General features: G+C 41.1%; 1 protein-coding gene across 2 annotated transcripts in view; it reads right to left on the bottom strand.

Annotated features, from left to right (window-relative positions):
- The window catches only part of LOC145987597 (glycosyltransferase 25 family member), a 575,666-nt gene that overhangs the window by 26,356 nt on the left and 529,505 nt on the right, over nucleotides 1-19,805 (bottom strand). The window lies entirely within an intron of this gene.

Genomic DNA, 19,805 nt, shown 5'->3' with positions numbered 1-19,805 from the left:
GATTACCACGAAGAAATGGACAGTGATAGGTTTCGGAAATGGTTCATTGAACAACTCTTGCCGAACATTCGCCGGCACTTTATTATTGTTATGGACAATGCCCCTTACCGTTCGAGGCGACTGGAGAAAGCACCGACATCCAGCAGTAGAAAAGGCAATATGCAACAATGGTTCACAAAAAATAACATACGCTTTGACACTGGAATGAATAAAACAACACTGTATCAACTTGTTTCGGCGAACAAAAGCACTGTGCGAAAATATGAAATCGACACTCTAGAGGAAACTGAGGGGCATGCGGTGGTTCGTTTACACCCTTACCACTGCCAATTTAAGAGCATTGAACTCATTTGGGCATTAGTAAAAAATTATGTGGCTAAGCGAAATGTAACCTTCAAGATGGCAAATGTGGAAGAACTTTTCGTCGAAGCCGTAAATAGCGTAACCCCTGATGACTGGAAAAACACATCGAACACGTTCTTAAAGAGGAAGAATTTTACTGGAAAAGGACGCCTTGTTAGACAAACTATGCGACAGATTTGTGATCCATATTTCGACCGACTCGGAGGACAGCGTGGAAGAGGAGAAGGTTAACGTCGAGTCAGATATTTCAGACGAGGAGGAAGGGATTCGCCCTCTCGGTCCTTAAAGGTAAGTTTGAAAGTTAATAAAGCTTCTATGCTTATAGTCTATGAATAGTTGCAGTGTTCATGAGCCAGTTATTTTAACCGTTAACTCGTTGCAATTATGTGCGTGACCTCCAAATGCACTCATATTTTCTAAGAACCTTTAGCGCCCTTTACGATCAAGTTGTTGGCAACACTGGAACCGGTCAGTAGACGAGAAGCGACTAACTGGCGGGAAGGGTTCCAAACTTAAACCTTTTGTAGTATAGTTACATGCGTTCCCTCCCTCAGAGCAACTCGCTCTTCGCACTCCATGCCCATGCGCAGTGAGAACAAGAACAGAGCAGTTGTGAGCGTGCGGTTGCGGAGCGCAGTCACGATGCTTACGAAGCAGGAGCAGCGGGGCTAGAGGTCGCACAGCGCGACAGTGTCACCGTGTACTGCGACTTCGACCTAAGATGAAGGAACCGCCTCGTGGGATTCGCTTCCGAACAGTTCGAGACATTCTTCTGGCAGTAGATCGCTCTCTTCACACTATCAACAGATTAGGCAGTGCCGACGGCTTCCACATTACTGTCAACATGTTGTACGCAACGCTGGGGAATACACTGAAGGCCTGTAAAACTTAGAACCATGTATGTACGCTGTGTGTCTAGAAAATAAATAGTTGCCACTACTATAAAAAAATCAGCCTGTGTGTATCTACAAACACAAGTCACAAATGTTACGGGATATACTAATTTACAAAAAAAAAAAAAAAAAAAATGAATAAGAATTTCAAACAAATTTATCTAATCAACTTCAAGATATCTTATTTTGCAATAATTTTCAAATGGGTAGATAGATTATTCTGCAAAGGACACTAATAAAGTAAAGGAATTAAGAGAATTCTGTTTTATTTTCAACTCAGCTGCCTTTTATTTTCCTTCCTCGATAAAAATAATGGATAAACCGTGAAATACTTGCTTAAGGGCATTAAGAAATACGTCTAAATTCAATGGGAGTTTTAATAATAAAAGTTTCAATTTTTCACGTCTACGCACAATTCCCGGAATTCCCGTTGAGTAGCCACTCTGATTATTGAATTATAAACCACAGCGGAGAGAACATTCATAAATCACAAAGGAAAGGCGTAGTCGCCGGTAATAAATATGAGACACCTGGATCCTGAAACATTCGCTTCCATGCAAGCGTTATGCGTGTTGCCTAACACTAAGGAGGTGTTGGAAGTTGCTTACGAAAATTTGTTGTTAAAATCCACTTATTGCTGTAGTTAAACAATATACACAACGCCTTGCAGGGAAGTGAGTGTTTCAGGATCTACGTATCCCATTTTTATTACCGGTGACTGTACCTATAAATCAAACTCGACAATTCGATTTAACACGGCCTGTCATGATCCTGCTGTTCATCACGTAGAAGTCCCTAAACCCCAAATTAACGTCACAATAAGGTTACCATAAAAGTCCCATTATCCACGCAGCAGATTAACTTTGTCTCCTTCATTCTTGAATATTATCATTGGTTTCCTGATCCTGGATTCCTGTTGATTATATCCCAATATCCTTCAAATCCTGTAGATTATCTCTGTCGATCCCGGAATTTTTAAATTAACTGTACTTACCCAAGTGGCCGTTGGAAATTAAAAACCTTAAAAGATAATGCCACAGGTAGATTCTCAACGCACGCAGTGAAATCAATTATGGCGACAGAAAAATAGCACACAAAATTAAAAAAAGGAAATAAACCCAGGAAAGTGATTTTCTTTGAATGAGAGAAGTGGGGAATTCCGCTAAAGGCAACTTTTTATAAATAATTCAAATCGCTCAACGTACGGCACTGAAGTACTGTGTATATTACACGGTGACAAACTAACTAACCCTCTAGCCTTCTTAAACCCGAAGGTTTAAGCAACACAACCTGTCCCTATTCTGGGCAAGATCTATATACTCCTTTCCTTCCCTACCAATTTCCTTTAGGTCCATCTCTACATTATCCCTCCATCTTCGTCTTGGCCTTCCTACAGGTCTCTTACCATCAGGTTTCCCAACAAGAATCCTGTAAACTCTTCTTTCCTCTCCGATTCGTGCCACGTGGCTTGCCCACCTAAGTTTTCTTGATTTAATTATTCTAATGGCGACAGCACTATGTAATAATCGGTGGAAAAATGAGGACGGAATCATTTATAGAAAGGCGAGTGCTGTTTGTATTTTCTTATTTAACGTTGCTTCCCTGCCAATCTTGGCTAGTTGCAACGATGAGGATAACTGATGATTAGATGAAATTGATGAAGGGACACTCACAAAGAACAGCCATTCCACGCCGGGACTCGAACCCGGGAACGTCTGTGGGCAGTTGGAGAATCCAACAGTTACACTTAACGCGCGCGGCCGCCGAGATGGCAGAAAGATGATTGGGAGACGGCAGGCGAGAAATTGTAAAAGAACATTCTTTCACTGCAAAAATTAATGGCTTAAAGTGTAAGATAAGGGATGATATATGTGAACCGATGCGACACACACAAGATACCTTTTTAGTGATGACTAACGTATTCCTCAAAATGTGAGATGATGTGTCTGTCTTCAAGAACGTGTTGCGACATGACCTGGGAGTATTCTGCTCCACACGAAATCCAAATACATCTCTTAAACAACAAATTAAACACTACATCTCAAGAACTGCATTAAAAGTAACCAAAGTTGTTAGAGTATTAGTATTAATAATATCCATTATAATTTTATTAATTATACCAATACATCACAGAAGAAATTTTCGTGGAATACAATTACTCGAAATTAATCAAACATTATTTTGAATAATGTTGGCAGCAACCACTCTTTTAACATTAATTGGAGCCCGTCCAGTAGAATGGAGGCACGTAGTGGTTCGGATTCCACTTCAAACTGTAGGTCCAGTCCCGATTTGCCTTACTGTGCACAAAGTGGACTTAAAACATCGACTCAAACCAAACTGTCCAATAGAAGACCCATATCTTATAACAGGGCAAGTTACATGGCATGAATTCAAATTCAAAATTCCAGAAAGGGAATGTAAATTGTATATGCACCAACCGTAACAGAAATAATCTGTGCCAGTTAAGTATTCAGTTAAAGGCAAATGCAGGTATACTCAAAATATGAATAAGAAACCAAATCATCGGAAAATGAACCATGAGGTAATATTTCAGTGAGATCATCGATATCGGAGAGCTAAGTGTCAAAATATATCAGTGTTGCATAGGATATGAACCAGGGAATTTTTATTAATAAAGGGCACAATTGAGGAGATATGAGCGTTCAAAGTCTGTATCCAACGCAACGAATAATAGAGCGCTTCTGGAGTTTATTCTTGGATTCCGTTCTCGTGAAGCTTTGAAAGACAACGCAACCGGGAAAGTTCCCGGGCTGTAAAAAAAATGAGATAAACGTTCAGTGATTCAAGGGAAGCAGGCTGATACGCAAAGAGTTTCGAGTGAAGATCATTGTGAAAAACATACCACCGTAGGTTTGCACGCTTTCGCATTTAATATCGTGGGTGTTTCATTGCTTTTTGTAAGTGGCGTTCGGCGAATAGACTTTCCTCTTGCTTTCGGTATGGTAGAGTGGTCGAATCAAAAATACAAACTTGTTGAAGTTTGTGGTTCGTTTCCTTGTTTGTGGAGGGTTGTAGCTCCACCTGAAGATAAAGATCAGGTTACACGAAGAGTTTGCAGTTTCTAGGAAACTTGTACGATATGGGGACAACAACAAGCAATTCTCTACAAAACCCTTCCATTCATGCATTTCATATGCGACATTGAGCTTCTTCGACGTGGATTAAAATGAATATTTCTGTCATCCGTGTTCTGATAGTGTCTTTTCAAGTAAAACTTGAGTAACGAATACTTAGTTCAAAAAGTAAGCGAGTTGCAGTTAAGAGTAACTCATTGTAAAAAGTAACTAAGTTAAAGTGCTTGGTACTTGAAAAGTAACTAAGGTACTTCTGCAATTACTTTCTCCTGGAAATTTTCTCACAAACATGTTCTCTGCTATTGTGAGGTAGAGACAACTTAAAATATTGACGTCACTCATCATGGACTCCCAGGAAGTGAAGTACTGACCTATTATTACCATAAGTAAATAATTAGCTACGCACGTCTATCCATCTTCCACCTGTAGTCGGTGGCACAACTTTTCTCTTCTCGTCGTCAAATTTTCACTACATCAGCCCGCGGTCACGCGATGAGTCGAGAATGACTTAAAATTATTGCCGCGTGAGTAGTGTGTTCAAATGATTTGGTGATCACACAAAAACTGTCTCGCAGACTATAGAACAAATTCATAAGATCTGGATATCCAATTCAAGCTTCACACCACATGAACGTCGTGCTTCATTTGAGTTTGAATTTCAAACAGAGAAAATGTATCTCTAAAGACTTCCAGGAGTTTAAAACTTAAAATCCCCCGTTTTCCTCCAGTGGGTGGGAAATTGCAAACTGGCGACCACGCAGTGTGCGTGTGTGTTTTTGTGGGAGTGAACGAGGAGGAAAAGACGAGAAGAGTGAGAACAGAGGCAACGTTGCAGCGGACAACAACCAGTGGGAACTTGTGACACACACGACTACCCACGCGACGGAACCAACAATACGTCTCATCTCTGCTGGAATAAGGATTCACGTTATTAATTCTAGTTTCATATTGATCTAAAACAAAACAATTGGTGTGTTTTATGGCCATTTTACTTCCTGTTTCTACCGCATTTGCGCAAGGGATGAAAAGGTAATACAATTTCATAATTTCCAGGAAATTATTTTAAGTTCAAATATTTAAGTACAATTATACACATTTTACTACAAATTTTGAGAAAAGTTAGTGGAAAATACGAGGGTTGGGGCAAAAGTCATTGCAACTATTTTTTTCTTGCAGATACCAGCCCGGTTGGAAAATGCGACATATACAGATGAAAGGACGAGGGGGAACTACATGTGGGGACAGTTAAAACACGCGAACATTGTGCCTCACATATTTATTACGATAGTGTACAGGACAATACTGGTTTGATCGTGCAAAACAATTACATACCTGTTCTACAGTTGACAGAACAAAACTGGGGCTAGAGGCCCTCAAAGTAGTCACCTGCCATGTGCACCACACGCTGCCAACGATGTTTGAGACTTGGAATACCATCTGCGTCACCATTGGTCGCACCATGGGTGAATCGGAGTCATCTGTTGTTGCACAGCATTGGCAATGTCCTCTCGTGTCGCGAACCGCCTTCCACATAGTGGTTCCTTAACCTTGTGTATGAGATGAAAGTCACAGGGTGAAATGTCAGGAGAGTATGGCGGGTGCTCCAATTCTTCCCATTCCCAGCGTTGCAGTTGCCACCGTACACACACTGCTTTATGTGGTCTAGCGTTGTCGTGCAGGATTATTGCACTGTCCAGAAGGTCCGGCCGTTTCTCCCAAACGCCACGTCGTACCTGTCCCACAAGGAAGTTCCTGTAGTACTCTTATGTCACTGTTCTGTCATGTGGAACGAAGTGGCACACAATGACACCCGTTTTCTTCTGTCAACTGTAGAACAGGTATGTAATTGTTTTGCACGATCAAACCAGTATTGTCCTGTACACTATCGTAATAAATATGTGAGGCACAATGTTCGCGTGTTTTAACTGTCCCCACATGTAGTTCCCCCTCGTCCTTTCATCTGTATATGTCGCATTTTCCAACCGGGCTGGTATCTGGAAGAAAAAAAATAGTTGCAATGACTTTTGCCCCAACCCTCGTATTTCAGAGGAGAGAAATCCAACTTTTGACATCAAATTCAAGTGTAAGGCTAAAGTATACGGAGTAAGTATTATTCAGAATTTATTAGTCTTGAGCATTTAGCATAGAAAATGGTAAATACAACACAAATATACAATTTTTTAACCTTTATGACGCAAGTCATTATTATCACCATGAAATATTCTATCAATCGCCGCAGCGATCATGTTGAGTGATAATGACGTAAAATTGTGTAAATGATTTGGGACCCGAAAATCGTGTCCCTACTACGTATGTACAGTCAGCGGCAATAAGAATAGTACACCTAGATCCTGCAATACTGGCTTCCCTGAAAGGCGTTATGTGTGTTGCCTAACTCTGCGGCGGTGGGAGAAGTTGCCATTGAAATCCACTTATCGCCGTAGTTAAGTAAGACAAATAACGGCTTGCAGAGAAGCGAGTATTTCAGGATCAAGGTGTCCCATTTTTATTGCCGCTGACTGTACATAAAGGTAACTGATAATAAAATGGATTCTTCGCTGCACTGTTTTCATTAGAGCCGTTGTGGTCTGGTCGGTAGGGCGTCTGACTTCCACGCGGGAGAGCAGGGTTCGATTCCCGGGTTGGGTGATCTAAGGTGGGAATTTTTCCGGCACTGTCCCAGCGTAAAGCGGCTCACACAGCCTCAAATCAATGGATACCTGGGGAGAACCTTGGAGGCTAAAGGCTGCCGGAGCGTGGTTCCGATCACATCTCCTCCAAAAAGACCTAGATTGAGAATGTATGAGGCGGGGCCCCACCCCTATATCCCCTAATTGTGCCTTCATGGCACGGCGCTATATGCACGGAGAACTTTACCTTTATCGTTTCATTTTCTGTTTGCGATATCTCACACGAATCACCTTGTATTAAACTACTTTTGGTGATTAATTAATTGGCGTCTCGGAGACCAAGCAGTGCAGTTCACGTACGAGTGTCGACACTAATTTGCTCGCAGCCGTTCCGTAAGAAAGCATCGGACAGATGCGGACATCGACGAATGATTAATAAATTGATGGGGACAAGACCGAAATCGACGCCAGCGCCGTGTGGTCGCGTGGCAACTGAGAGAAGCTGCTACCCGTTTCGGCAGATAATGACGCTTTGATAATTAGAAACTGGCACTTCATTAGTCTCAGATTTGCAGAGCGACGTATTTCATTAAAGGCACAATCCCTGCAGCAAAACTCGGGTTTTTCAAGACGATCAAAGCATGACGTTGCAGGAATTAAGTTAACTTCAAGTTTCCTGCCAAATACGGAGGAAAGAAGCTGCTCGCCGGTTTATTCTTTACATAAAGAAATAGCTCCGATGAGGTTCGTGCCCTGAAATCCAACAAACATGATAGCTTAAGTCCTTATGCTGAAGATGAAAATATTTCTAAGAAGTTCACTTCAAACACATCTGCACGGAATACTTTTTGTTCTTGATTGTTTATTCAGGGTGGCTACAAACAAGCAGAAATAAAATTCCCTGACTTTTCCAGGTTTTCCAGGACAAAATTTACATTTTTCCCTGACAATTACAAACTAAACTAAATCGATGTTTTTGCAAATAGAAATAATAAACTCGCACAGATCCACGTATGGTTTTGTTAAGTACCAATATTATATTCTATGAAATTGACTTAATTTCTCTATTCTCTATGATTTGAATTCAAACTGCAAAATAGTGAATTTGGAAAATTATTACAATGTACAAGCTAGGAAAGGATTACGGAATTTTGTCATACGCTGTAAGTTTAAAATAAAATACTTGATTATTTTTAAAGTTACGACTAAGTGAGATAAGAGTGAAGATTGAATGATTAAGAAATGCAATTTGTAATTTATCAGTCTCCTTATGCATTCTCGGTATTATATGTTGATATTTCCACTGAGGTTTGGAATCCTTTGCTTGCAAGAACCATGAGTGCGGATTCATTTTTCAATGCATAAAGCTACTTCTCTCTTCTCTGTGAAGCACACAACTTAACTCTTGCATATAAGTGAAACAATTGAATCGAACAAAATAAAGTGTCATATTTCCTTACATTATCAATGGGATTTCTGCTTCAGTACAGTATATCCAAGTGAAGTACTGTGAAACAGACAACATGCAGTTATACCATTAATTCTGACGAAAAGGGTATGTAGGTATTAGAAATTTAACGCAAGCAATTTATAGAATTGCATTGTATAGGTACCTGATTTAGCTAACCACACATTAAAACAGGAACACTCTAATAATAAAAGGTTCTGAAAGTTCATATACGAGGGGCATCCTGAAAAAAGCTCCAATGGTGCCTGTACACAGCACTAGTGGTTGGAGAGCGACACACACACATGCAGGCAGGAAGAAGTGGCATGTAACTGTAATCTGGTACAGTTGCAATGCAGCCGTTTTAGGACAGTTCTAGGTTAAAGATTGCAGCTCCCATACAGTCTCCCACCCACTGCGATGTAGCCTACATTGCAAGCTCAGAATTTGGCACAGAGCCACCAGCAATCGTGTGGGGTGTGCAGACCGGACGTCGTGAGTGATAGTATGGTCAGACGATGGTGCAGACAATTCACGGAAGGCCAATCGAATGTGCACAACCCCATACAGCGGAGTACACACGGGCCTTTTGCATCACTTCAGGTGAGATATCTTGAACCACATCCTGTACAGCCCTGGCCTTGAATGTACCGACTTTCATCTCTTTGTTTAACTGAAGAGGTTTCTGGCAGGGCAAGGATTTGACAGCTACACTGCGGTAGAGATAGTTCCAGTCTTTGCTGTGAGACACATATACCATGGGCATACAAAATTTAGTGCCATGCTACGACAAATGCCAGAACAATGGTGGTGATTATGCCAAAAATTAGGTTAGGACTCACTGTTACTAATGCAACAAATTACAACTGATATTCTTGTTTTATTTATGCTTAATCGGTAGGGAGCTTGATATTTTGTTATTTTTTTAAAATTGGTTTATTTTTTTTATTTTTTACTATACGGTGTTATTTTTCCCAAAATTCACATTTTCATTTTAGCGCATTTTCTGGCAAATATCTGAAATTACACCTTAATGGTGTTTTTAAACTACTGTTTCAAATTGTAAGTCACATGGCTTATGCCTCTTCGTGAGAGTTTGATATCTTGACAGATACCGATATATTATGGCACCAAAAATTGGCATTATCTTTTTTTGACTTGTTAGTGTTACGTTTCCCAAAATTCGCGTTTTTGTTTTAGAACATTTATCTACCAAATATACCGAAACGTAATACTCCAATGTGCTTTTAAACTATTATTTTAAATTGTAGGTCACATGGTCTACGTATTTTAATGACAGTTTGATATGTTGGAACAGATTTTTGAGGAAGTAAAAGTAAAGTGCTCCCCTGCACTTTTCCATGAAGGTGTATAGGGGTGTGGAGTTAGGGCCCCACACTTTCTTGATCACGGCTGAAGGTAGTGGTGATGTGATCAGCACCACGCTCCTGGCTACCTTTATCCCTCAAAGTTTCCTCAAGGTACCAGCTTCATATGATGCTGAGTGGTCGCCGGAGCAGTTTGAATAGGTGTTAAACATCCCGGTTCTCCCCCGCAGGAGATCGACCCCGGGTCTCTCGCATAGTAGTCAGATGCCCTAATGACAGCTCCATTATTACTCGCTCGACAAATGCCGATGGTGCGCACTTAGCTTGGTAATTCAAAACATATCTCGTGCGACAAATACGAAGATGTGGCTCCCGTGTGACGGTAGTTACGCACCCGATCTCGTGTTAAAACCCTGCCACTTTGCTCTGTGATGCAAATGGTTTTGATAGAAGTTGAAAAAATCGTGGGAAATACATGATTTAATGTGGCTGTCGGAATTATTCCATGTACGTATAACTCTATAGTTTACTCTTGAGTAAAATGTTGGAAAACTTGCATGTTCTATGTACACAAACATGGCCTAGAAAAGACAAGAATGTTGGATTTCATGGAATTTTTCGTTGTTTTAGGACATTTCTTTAAAAAAAATCGCTAAAAACGCCAACAATTCGCATTTTATGCCAAATTCGCATTATTTCGATATTTCGAACCGGCGAAAAATGTGTCCAGACATCACTGCACATTCCTAAACATAACTTCGCAGCAATTACCATTTTTCACGGTTTTGGCGTTTGCGAAAAATTCAATGTCCCTACTAATTGGAAATTACTTTCTGGACACCCCTCGTATAAAGCAGTAGATGGAAAGTGAAAATTTAGCAGGGCTGGGCTTTGCTTTTATGATTGAATGATTTGAGTAAATATGATATTAAAATATTTACGTATTTATTATTAGTATTTTATTTCATAATATTGGACATTAACCTTACTCAGTGAGAGATTGATGACCATCTCTCACGAGTTTAAACAGACAGGACAGAGAGTGGCGTTAATTTCATTGCAATACTAGTGTTGCAGTAAATTTGAGGCTGGGAGCATGCACTTACCAATTTTTATAACGTTCACCAATGCAGATTTATGTTTCACTTTTTCGTGATAGTATTCAATATATATTTCATTTGGTTGGATTCTTCTTGATATCTAAGAATAGTGCAATGTCATTGTAAACGTATGTTAACTTGTGCAGAACCAGTAATACGTCAGGATGATGAAAGAAAACCTTCGTAAGCACTGCTACATTAAATAAGGTGAAGTGAGCCAGAAGAGTAACAAAATTCGAGCAGCAAGTTATCTATTTTGTTTATGCATGCGATTTTTGTTGGATGTTGCAGTCCTGCAATTTCTGTCGCACGTTGTAGTGAGGTACTTTGTCGGGTGGCGATATTCGACAAAAATCGTATGTATCAATGGAACCTATTTGTTTCCATGTTCCTTCAGTTTGCCCAACAAAATGCCTTACTACGACGTCCGACAACCATCGAACGGCGCCACCCGCTCCCATCCCCTCCATCAGTTGACAAGTCCCCTTACTACTCCCATACGGACAAGAAAAAATGATAATTCAATGCATTTTCCACTTATTATTTAGAGACTTAACCTTTACTCACCCGCTGGTACCATATGGTACCATCAGAGTAAGGTCCTACTCGCCCGATGATACCATATGGTATCATGGTGCTGATTACGAAATGAATGTGCTTTTTGGACCTTCATACTCTTATGTTTGGGTGGAGCAGGTCTGGAGCAAGCCTGGAAAATTCATATTGATGACCAACCTCCCCCCCCTCCCCTCTCCCACCTCTCCGCAACATATCCATGCCACATTTCCGAACAGAATTTCATATTTTGGCTCATTATTCAACTTGTATGGCACCCAGGAACATGAAACATGTTTCAATCTCTTTGGAAACGTACATTCTTTGAAGAGAATACTAAGGTTTGCGCCTTCTCCCCAAAATAGCGGGAGAAGAGGGGGTAAACTCCAGATTTTTGTTTTTTCCTTGAAATTCGGTGGTCGCGCCCCCAAACCCCCCTTCCTCAGTTTGGCATTCTGAATTGTACACGGTTGCATGCTCTGATGTTTTAGCTGCAAAACGAAACTTATCCGAAGTAGATTGCTCCCATAGTGCCAGAGTTATAACAATTTTCCTCCAAAAATGCAAATTACTATTTTTCGTAAAAAAAATCACATTTTGGCTTATTATTCAACTTGTATGGCACCCAAAAACATGAAAAGTTCTCTTGAGAAATGTTCATTCTTTGAAAAGAATACTAAAGTTGACGCCCTCTCCTCAAAATAGCGGGGTAAGAAGGGGCAAACTCCAAATTTTTATGTTTTTTCCATTGAAATTCGGGGGTTGTGCCCCCGAATCCCCCTTCCTCGGTCAGGCGTTCTGAATTGTACACTGTTGCATGCTATGATGTTTTAGCTGCAAAAAAACTTATCCGAAGTAGATTGCTCCAATAGTGCCCGAATTATAACAATTTTCCTCCAAAGTGTGTTCGAATTTAAAATACCCGCCGAGAAGCCAGGGCGAGAGAAATTTCTCTCTCTCTCTCCTCCTGCCATCACTGGTTTCTGGCGCCGTGGTTGTGTTGCGCATAAAAGGGGCCTAAAAGTTGAGGCCGAAACTTACGAACGAGATTTCCTGTTCCCCTGCAGAGTTCCATAACGATATTTTTAAATAAATAAATAATAAAAAAAAAAGTCAATGAAGACGAAATTCCCTGACATTTCCCTGACTTTTTTTGACACCTCAAATTCCCTGACTTTTCCCGGTTTTCCAGGTTTTCCAGGTCTGTCGCCACCCTGTTATTCCCTGATGTTATATCTCTCCGTGCCGAAGTGGTCCAGTCAGCACTGCTATTGTTAATAATAGCCCAGAAAATGAAGTATCGTTTTCATTATTTCACGATAGGGAAAGTCAATCAAACATTTATATCAATGAATGACTAGTGTTGTGATTATTTGATTGCCAGCCATGAGAATGACTAATGGAGCTCTCAGACTGAAGTGACGGGACAAGCCCGATAAAGTGCGTAGAGAATAATTCACTGCGCATGCGCCGTCAACAGACCAAGGCGACGCGATGCATGCTTCAAAAAACGGCCCACTCCGAGGGACACGTGCAGCTTGCAACTGCATAGCCAAAGACAGGGTACAGAATAATCTCAAAACATCACACAATTCCATAAAACAGACTCAAGAGCAAGGTTGATTAACTCGCATGTATAGTGGAACCACCAAGAAGGGAGCCTGCGCGGAGCCGCGTCTGGAAGGTGCGCGGAGACTTTTGGCCGAAGGTTCTTTTCCTTGCGGTCGCTCTATACTTGTGATGGCCAGCCAGGGCTCCATGCGGTGCGAGATTCCCGCCTCCTGCACGCTAGTAAGCAGCAGAGAAGAAGTGGGTAGCCGCTTGAGTTAAGAGGTAAAATACTGTGGGGGAAGGCGGCCTCCTGTTTCATCTGCCATTATTGCAATACTTTACTACACCGGGACTAACGAATCAGATGAGAGGTTTCCCAATGCACGATAACGCGAACGACGAAGCCTCCTGCCTCGCTCACCTCCTCTTTTCCTCCCATATTACACTCCGCGCTGCTCGCTCTGCACTCCAGTCCCTAAGTGCTTACGAGAGCACGGTGGGTTGATCAGGAATGCCTGATAAGGTGAAGGCACGCACTTGTAGAACAACCCTCGTAAAATTGTATGCGTGGACCACTCCACTCTGAATTTACAAAGAACACACCTTCCAACTGCAATTTCCGTGCACAAGCAAGAAAGATGTGGTTGCAGAGAAGAGCAATAAAAGTCCCTAGAAGCGAAGAGACCTTCATAACAAAACTTCTGATAGACACGCATGAAAAATGAGGAAACTGCTTCCCTCCCCTCCCTTAAACACTTGGATGCGTTCTCGGCACTTTGCTCAGAAAATGGTATACTTTTCCCTTTAATATTCACAAAAGCAGTTTCAGCCCATCGCCACGCCCAGTTTCCTCCGATATGAAATATCACAGTGTCATGAAGAATAAAGTTACGGCGGTTGATGAGGAAGCACAGGTGGAAAGACGCAAAAACGAATTTAATATTCAATGTTGCCTGGAACAGTAATTATACCAAGGCAGTACCCCAGGTTGCGTTACAAGGTAAATATTTTTCATTGGAGAGAAGACAACAAAAACATGCCACGTAAAAACTTTGATTTGGACACCATAATTAACAAAGAGTGATGTCAAATTCCTATGAACGTTGATTTCGAATGATCACCAATGTTCTGAACTCTTACAAACTATGCAGTGCAGTAATATTAGTCCAAATTTAAATGGGTCAAAAATAAAATGAGAACAAGCAAGCTATTTGGAACAAATGCTGCTACATTTTCCTTACTAATGAACACACTACAAGTTCCCTAAAATACCTCATATTTCTTAAGTCGTTGCAAATACAGGGGGAAGTTTCAAACAAAAAATTTCTACGTGATGAAAATGTTTCGTTCTTTCGCGTTTCTTTTCACATTTCTAACCGTTCCCGTTTCATGGCGCATGTTACGTGGACTGCGTTCGGTCCTCCAACTGGTAGGCCGACCTGATTCGTTGTTGCACATAAAATAAGTAGTTGAAAGAGGGCGGTGCTGATATGTCTTAAAAGTCACCATAAATGCACCCTTTGTAATGCAAGGAACGTCTTATGGAGGGCGCGATCTCGCTCTGATGCTTTTCTTCCAACTTGGAGACTTGTGGTAGATACGTACATAAACAAAGGATAAAGTCCAATGATCATTGCATGCTACCAATTGAGAGATGTATTCCGTGCTCAAGTAAGTAATAATAATAATCTGGCCCAGATTTAGTGGAGGACTTATGGGGCACACTTCGTACATCTGACGCAATATCTGTACATAACTCCTCAAACTTCTCCCTAGTGTGGTTATCATCGTATTATCATCATCAGGCAAGGATTTGTATATTTGGAAGACTAGATCCAACAGCATAACGAGGTACTCCACGAATGCTATTTTTTTTATATATATATATATATATATATATATATATATATATATATATATATAACTAGGAGGAATATGGGCACAATTAAGGTTATTGCGTCACAGGGTAAGCAGTGTGCGGTCAAAAAATCAACTGTAGGTTGACAACATCGGAGGAGTGTTGATTGTCACGTGTAACTGCGTTCACATCTGAGCTGGCGAAAATAAACGTTCTGAGCATGTTTAAAGGGAAGAACTTCCCGAAATTTTTCTAAAAATGGCAGCTCATGTTATTTTTACTACTGGGAATTAAGATCTGAGCTGAATATTACTTGAAATAATGATATATGGATACAGTGACAACAATGCAAGAACAATGGATCACGTACTATGAATTGCATCATGGTGTTGGGGCACGTCTAACGCAGTAGTACCAACTTACATAAAAAGTTGCAATTCGGGGGAAAATGAGAAAGCAGTTCGGTGTAATATGGGCACTTCAGAAAGATAAGCTTTTAAGCCACATAATCTTTTCGAAACCTCCGATATTGCCAGAAGTGAAGTGTAATTACTCATGGCCCTTCACGGTCCATAACAAATTCACATTGTATTCCATTGACCGATGCAACTAAAGACGACAGTATGCAAAAATGGTATCGTGGATAGGAATGGATTGGATGTCAACGGATTGGATGTCAACGGATTGGATGTCAACTTTGTTCCTTGCGGTATCATAATCATTGTCTTGGTATGCAGGAAGAATACATTTCATATGCACTACTTGTAAGGAGGATGGGAAAATTTGAGAACTGCAGGACATGTTTATGATCATAGGCGTGCGCAAACCCTCTGAATAAGGGAGACAAAAAGCCTTGAAAGTTCAGTCGGAGAAAGAAAAACCTCATCCCATCTCACTATTTTAGTGTATCGATGGGTACTAAACAGGGTGTGTACCCGGATCCACCAAAAATCACTCTATTAGAAGAATTCCGTAGCACAGAAGTTCTCTCTTCCTCTTTATTTTCCTTCTCTGTGTTTCAGACTAATTTACATATACACATAATTTCGTACAGCAGATTCAAAACAACTATGTACACATAATTTATTCATTTCCAATGTGTGACCAATTTATTCTGCGACCATATAGGTGTAACACAAATAGGCTAACGAATAAGATGCGCGAGTGTTAACAAGTAATTTGCTGGAGAACGAAGTGAGAGTCCAATTACATAGGAAATAAACCCGCCGTAGTTGCTTTTGAACTTCCGTAGGCTTGAAAATACTATCTTCTTTAAAGAGAATAATATTGTTTAATAAAGGTAATAAGATTTATCTACACTAAATTTCTAATTGAGAGTATCAGTAAAGGCAACTGCCCTCTGCCCCGCACCCCCCTGCGCACTCCTATGTTTATGATAGGCATTCATTCAGTGCTATACTGTGACTAATTGTTTCGTGTGTATGTCCTTAAATGTAGCCATCAAAACATAGCCCATATTCCTTCACAGGGTGCTCATATTCCCCCACTTTCAAGCGGGCCGGCGCCAGCGCTTGACTTTCCCTGCGAACGGGGTCTGCTACAGTAGGTAGAGTCTGCTATTAAAATTACAGTTTTCATATTGTGTACTAACCTTACTACAGAAGGTGTTGAAAATTATGCCCCTCTGCTGCAACACATTCCTGGCATCTACGAAGGAAATGGGCATTTGCACGTGCAAGTTCGTCTACTGTAATTCTCCTGATTTCTCGTACAATACTCTATTTTTAACTCACGGATGGTGTGCGGATTGTCTTTGTATACTTTATTTTTTTAGATTTTTAAAAATTTTTAATTTTAGATTTAAGAATTTTAGCGGTTCTAAATGCTGTGGTTTTTTTAAAATCCCGTTTCTTGTGAGAGGCGGCGGATAGATTTCCGAGGAGACTGTTCTAACCTTTGGCCTATCAGTAAGTACAAGTGGGTATTTCTATCCACTTTTATTCAGAACTGACCCTGTTACTCTAAACGTTTTACGAGGTTTAATATAGTGGTCCTATGTGGAACGGGAACACCAGGAAATTTCGTTGCAAAACGTCGTCGCACTTCTCCACAATTCCTCTTTCTGAAGTAACACTCGACAAGATACAGTAAATCCTTTGTTGTAATGTAAACTTTTGTGGTGCCATATTAAGCCACAATCTTCAACACACGGACACGACACAACACAACTTCCGAGGGAGGATTATACTGGCGTCAGTCTGCAACGTCAACAGAAAGGGAAAGAGCGCGAAGGCAGGGAGAGCGAAAAAATAGACTGTAGCGTGCGACTGTCGCGGACCAGTTTACCAGGACTGACAAGTGCTGACGCCGGGCCGCTTGCCGCCGAGTATCGTAGCGAATGCTCTGTATGTATGTATGTATATATATACACATCACGAAACCAATCAACTGATACAAACCACTTGGACTTCAACTCTTATCCAAACCTAGCTACTTAAATTTTTCAATCATATTTTGCTAACATCAGTTTAATGTAAATTAATTCCATTTTAAGTTGGTATTTGTCGAATCTCTGCTTCCTGTGACAGATAATCTCTTCCAGTTTTCCTTTGTTCCTGTTTGTGTTTCCAAGTTCCATCAATTACGTAATATCTGCAACATGCAAGCCAATATTGACAAACACGTAAAAACGAGAACAGCGATACATGAGTCAGCAGAGTAGAAAGCTTTCGCCATTTTTACGAAGCACCAGGCAACCGGAGTCTTTGACCGAGTAACATTTTCACTACAGGGCGTCCCTGAAGTCACCATTCACTTCACGCAAGGAAGGTCGTAATATCAAACTGATCCATCCTTCGGTGGTGGCGACGTAGACTGACAAAGTCTGCCGTTGCCCTGATACGATTACGTAACTCAATTATTCCACTTGGCCTTGCTATCGTAACGCACAAAGACCCCCACGGTATGACGCAATTATAAGAGCGTATGGTTAACTACTAACTTTTGTATGAAATTATTAACTTATTCGGTGTTTAAAGTTATTAACGTTGATTATACTTAGTACTGTGTATAATACAATTAAAAAAAACAGCATATTAAAATATGATCATGAGCCTCCCGGATGGCGCAGTGGTAGCGTCGTCGTCTTGTAATCAAGGGTTTCGGATTCGATACCCGGATGAGGCATATAGTGGTTCGGATCCCACTTTAAGCTGTAAGTCCAGTCTCGATTAGCCTTACTGTGCATAAAAGGGGACTTAAAACACCAAATAAATCAATCAAATATGATCGAGGTTTAAGTGTGTTATTTGGAACTTACACTGCTGTATCTTGGTATTTGTGTATACATGAACCCAAGACGATCTGATGAACGTTTTCTTACAATCCTACATGCATTAATGGTTATGTAAAGTGAGATAGTGTTGCTCCTCGTTGCCAGAATCTGAGAATTCCGATTGAGGGAGAGCGACATTGATATTAACAACCTATAGCAACTATGCGCAGGCCGGTTGGTTCGTGTCGCCATTCATCCTCGTTGTCGCGATTGGTCCCCATAGCAGAAGAGCAACGGATGCACCAGTACCCAGAAATTAGCCCCGTCTATACCGCGTTTGTTACAACCTGTCCCGGTTCCCGCGCTAGCTGATCGCTGGCTTTTCTCCGTGCTGGGGAAAGTCAAAGCCAGGCAGCCAATTAAAATACGCAACGTGGCAACAGCGTCTACGTAGGCGCCTCTCTTCTGGCTTCCATTCGCTCCTCGCTGCCCAGCAGACGATTTTTTCCTAGTTTCTCATTGGCACCGGAACTGTCGAGCGATCCCTAGCGCGGGAAACGGGACAGGTTCTAACAAACGCGGCTATAGTTGGCTGCACTTTTTGACTCGCTTTGACTCTCTTTGCACCGAAGCATCCAGTTGCTTACACGGTGCAACACCGAGTCGTCTAGTTCGTTGATTTGGAGTCAAGTAGTGTAGTTGGTCTCTGCACCACCTTCCGGACAGGTGCATGTATGGTGTATGGTCACGTAGTGCGTGCTAACTAATCAAATGACCGTTTAAAGCAGCAGACAGGCATTTGATGAATATTCTGAACTTGAACACCGCTTCCCGTCTAGTTGGTTGAACGTCATTTCCTTGCACCACCCTGACACTGGGTACACTTGCACTGCACCGTGTGAATAAATGTTTTATTAATCTCGACGTGGAATGCTGACATAAGAGAGCCGGGAGCGGCTCCCGTTGAAAGAGTCAAATCATCAGTCACCTAAGTACATAAACGGATGTTTTCACTTGCAATGGCTGCGATGGTCAGGTGATAGTTGTTATACGAGGGCGTGCTGAAAAGTAATGCCTCCTATTTTTTTTTTTTTGTACAGGGGTAAACGCATTTTGGATTTTGAGCAACCATGCATTGTACTCAGACTTTCTCGCTTCTCCGTTGCAAGTTTCAAACATCTATCGCCACGGGGTGCTGAACTATAGCGAGGAAAATGGCAGCATGTAACCATACTATGTCGGCGTGTCTGAAGCAGCATGCGGTGATCGAGTTTCTAACTGCAGAAAATATGACATTCATTGGATAATGAAGGGGATGAATGTGTAGACGTCAGTACTGTAAAACTCTCGACAGTTTACTCTCAATCATCCTTTTCAATGCCACTACAGCAGACATGGTAACATACCGCCGTTTGTGGGTGTTGGAATATTGACCGTCAAAATGGTATTTCACTTTCTGCTACTTCTACGAGGGTCACTATTTATATTTTGAGCCTAACAATGAAAAAAAAACAGAAATTTGGCATTGAAAACTGCTTTATTGTTTTTCGAAGTATTCTCCTTTATGGTCAATACACTTTTGCATTCGTTCGAACCATTTGTCAAAGCAGTTTTTCCAATCTTCTTGAGACACCTCCATAATATGGTTTTTGAACGCATCAACGGCGTCTTCCGCCGACGAAAATCGTTCTCCACGCAATTTATTCTTGACATTCGTAAACAAGAAGAAGTCATTGGATGCCAAATC

This window comes from Lepisma saccharinum, chromosome 5 (assembly GCF_977018435.1).
Source record: "Lepisma saccharinum chromosome 5, izLepSacc3.1, whole genome shotgun sequence".
Classification (NCBI taxonomy): Eukaryota; Metazoa; Arthropoda; class Insecta; order Zygentoma; family Lepismatidae; genus Lepisma; species Lepisma saccharinum.
The sequence above is the reverse complement of the archived record's forward strand: the minus strand, read 5'-3'. Positions and strand labels throughout refer to the sequence as shown.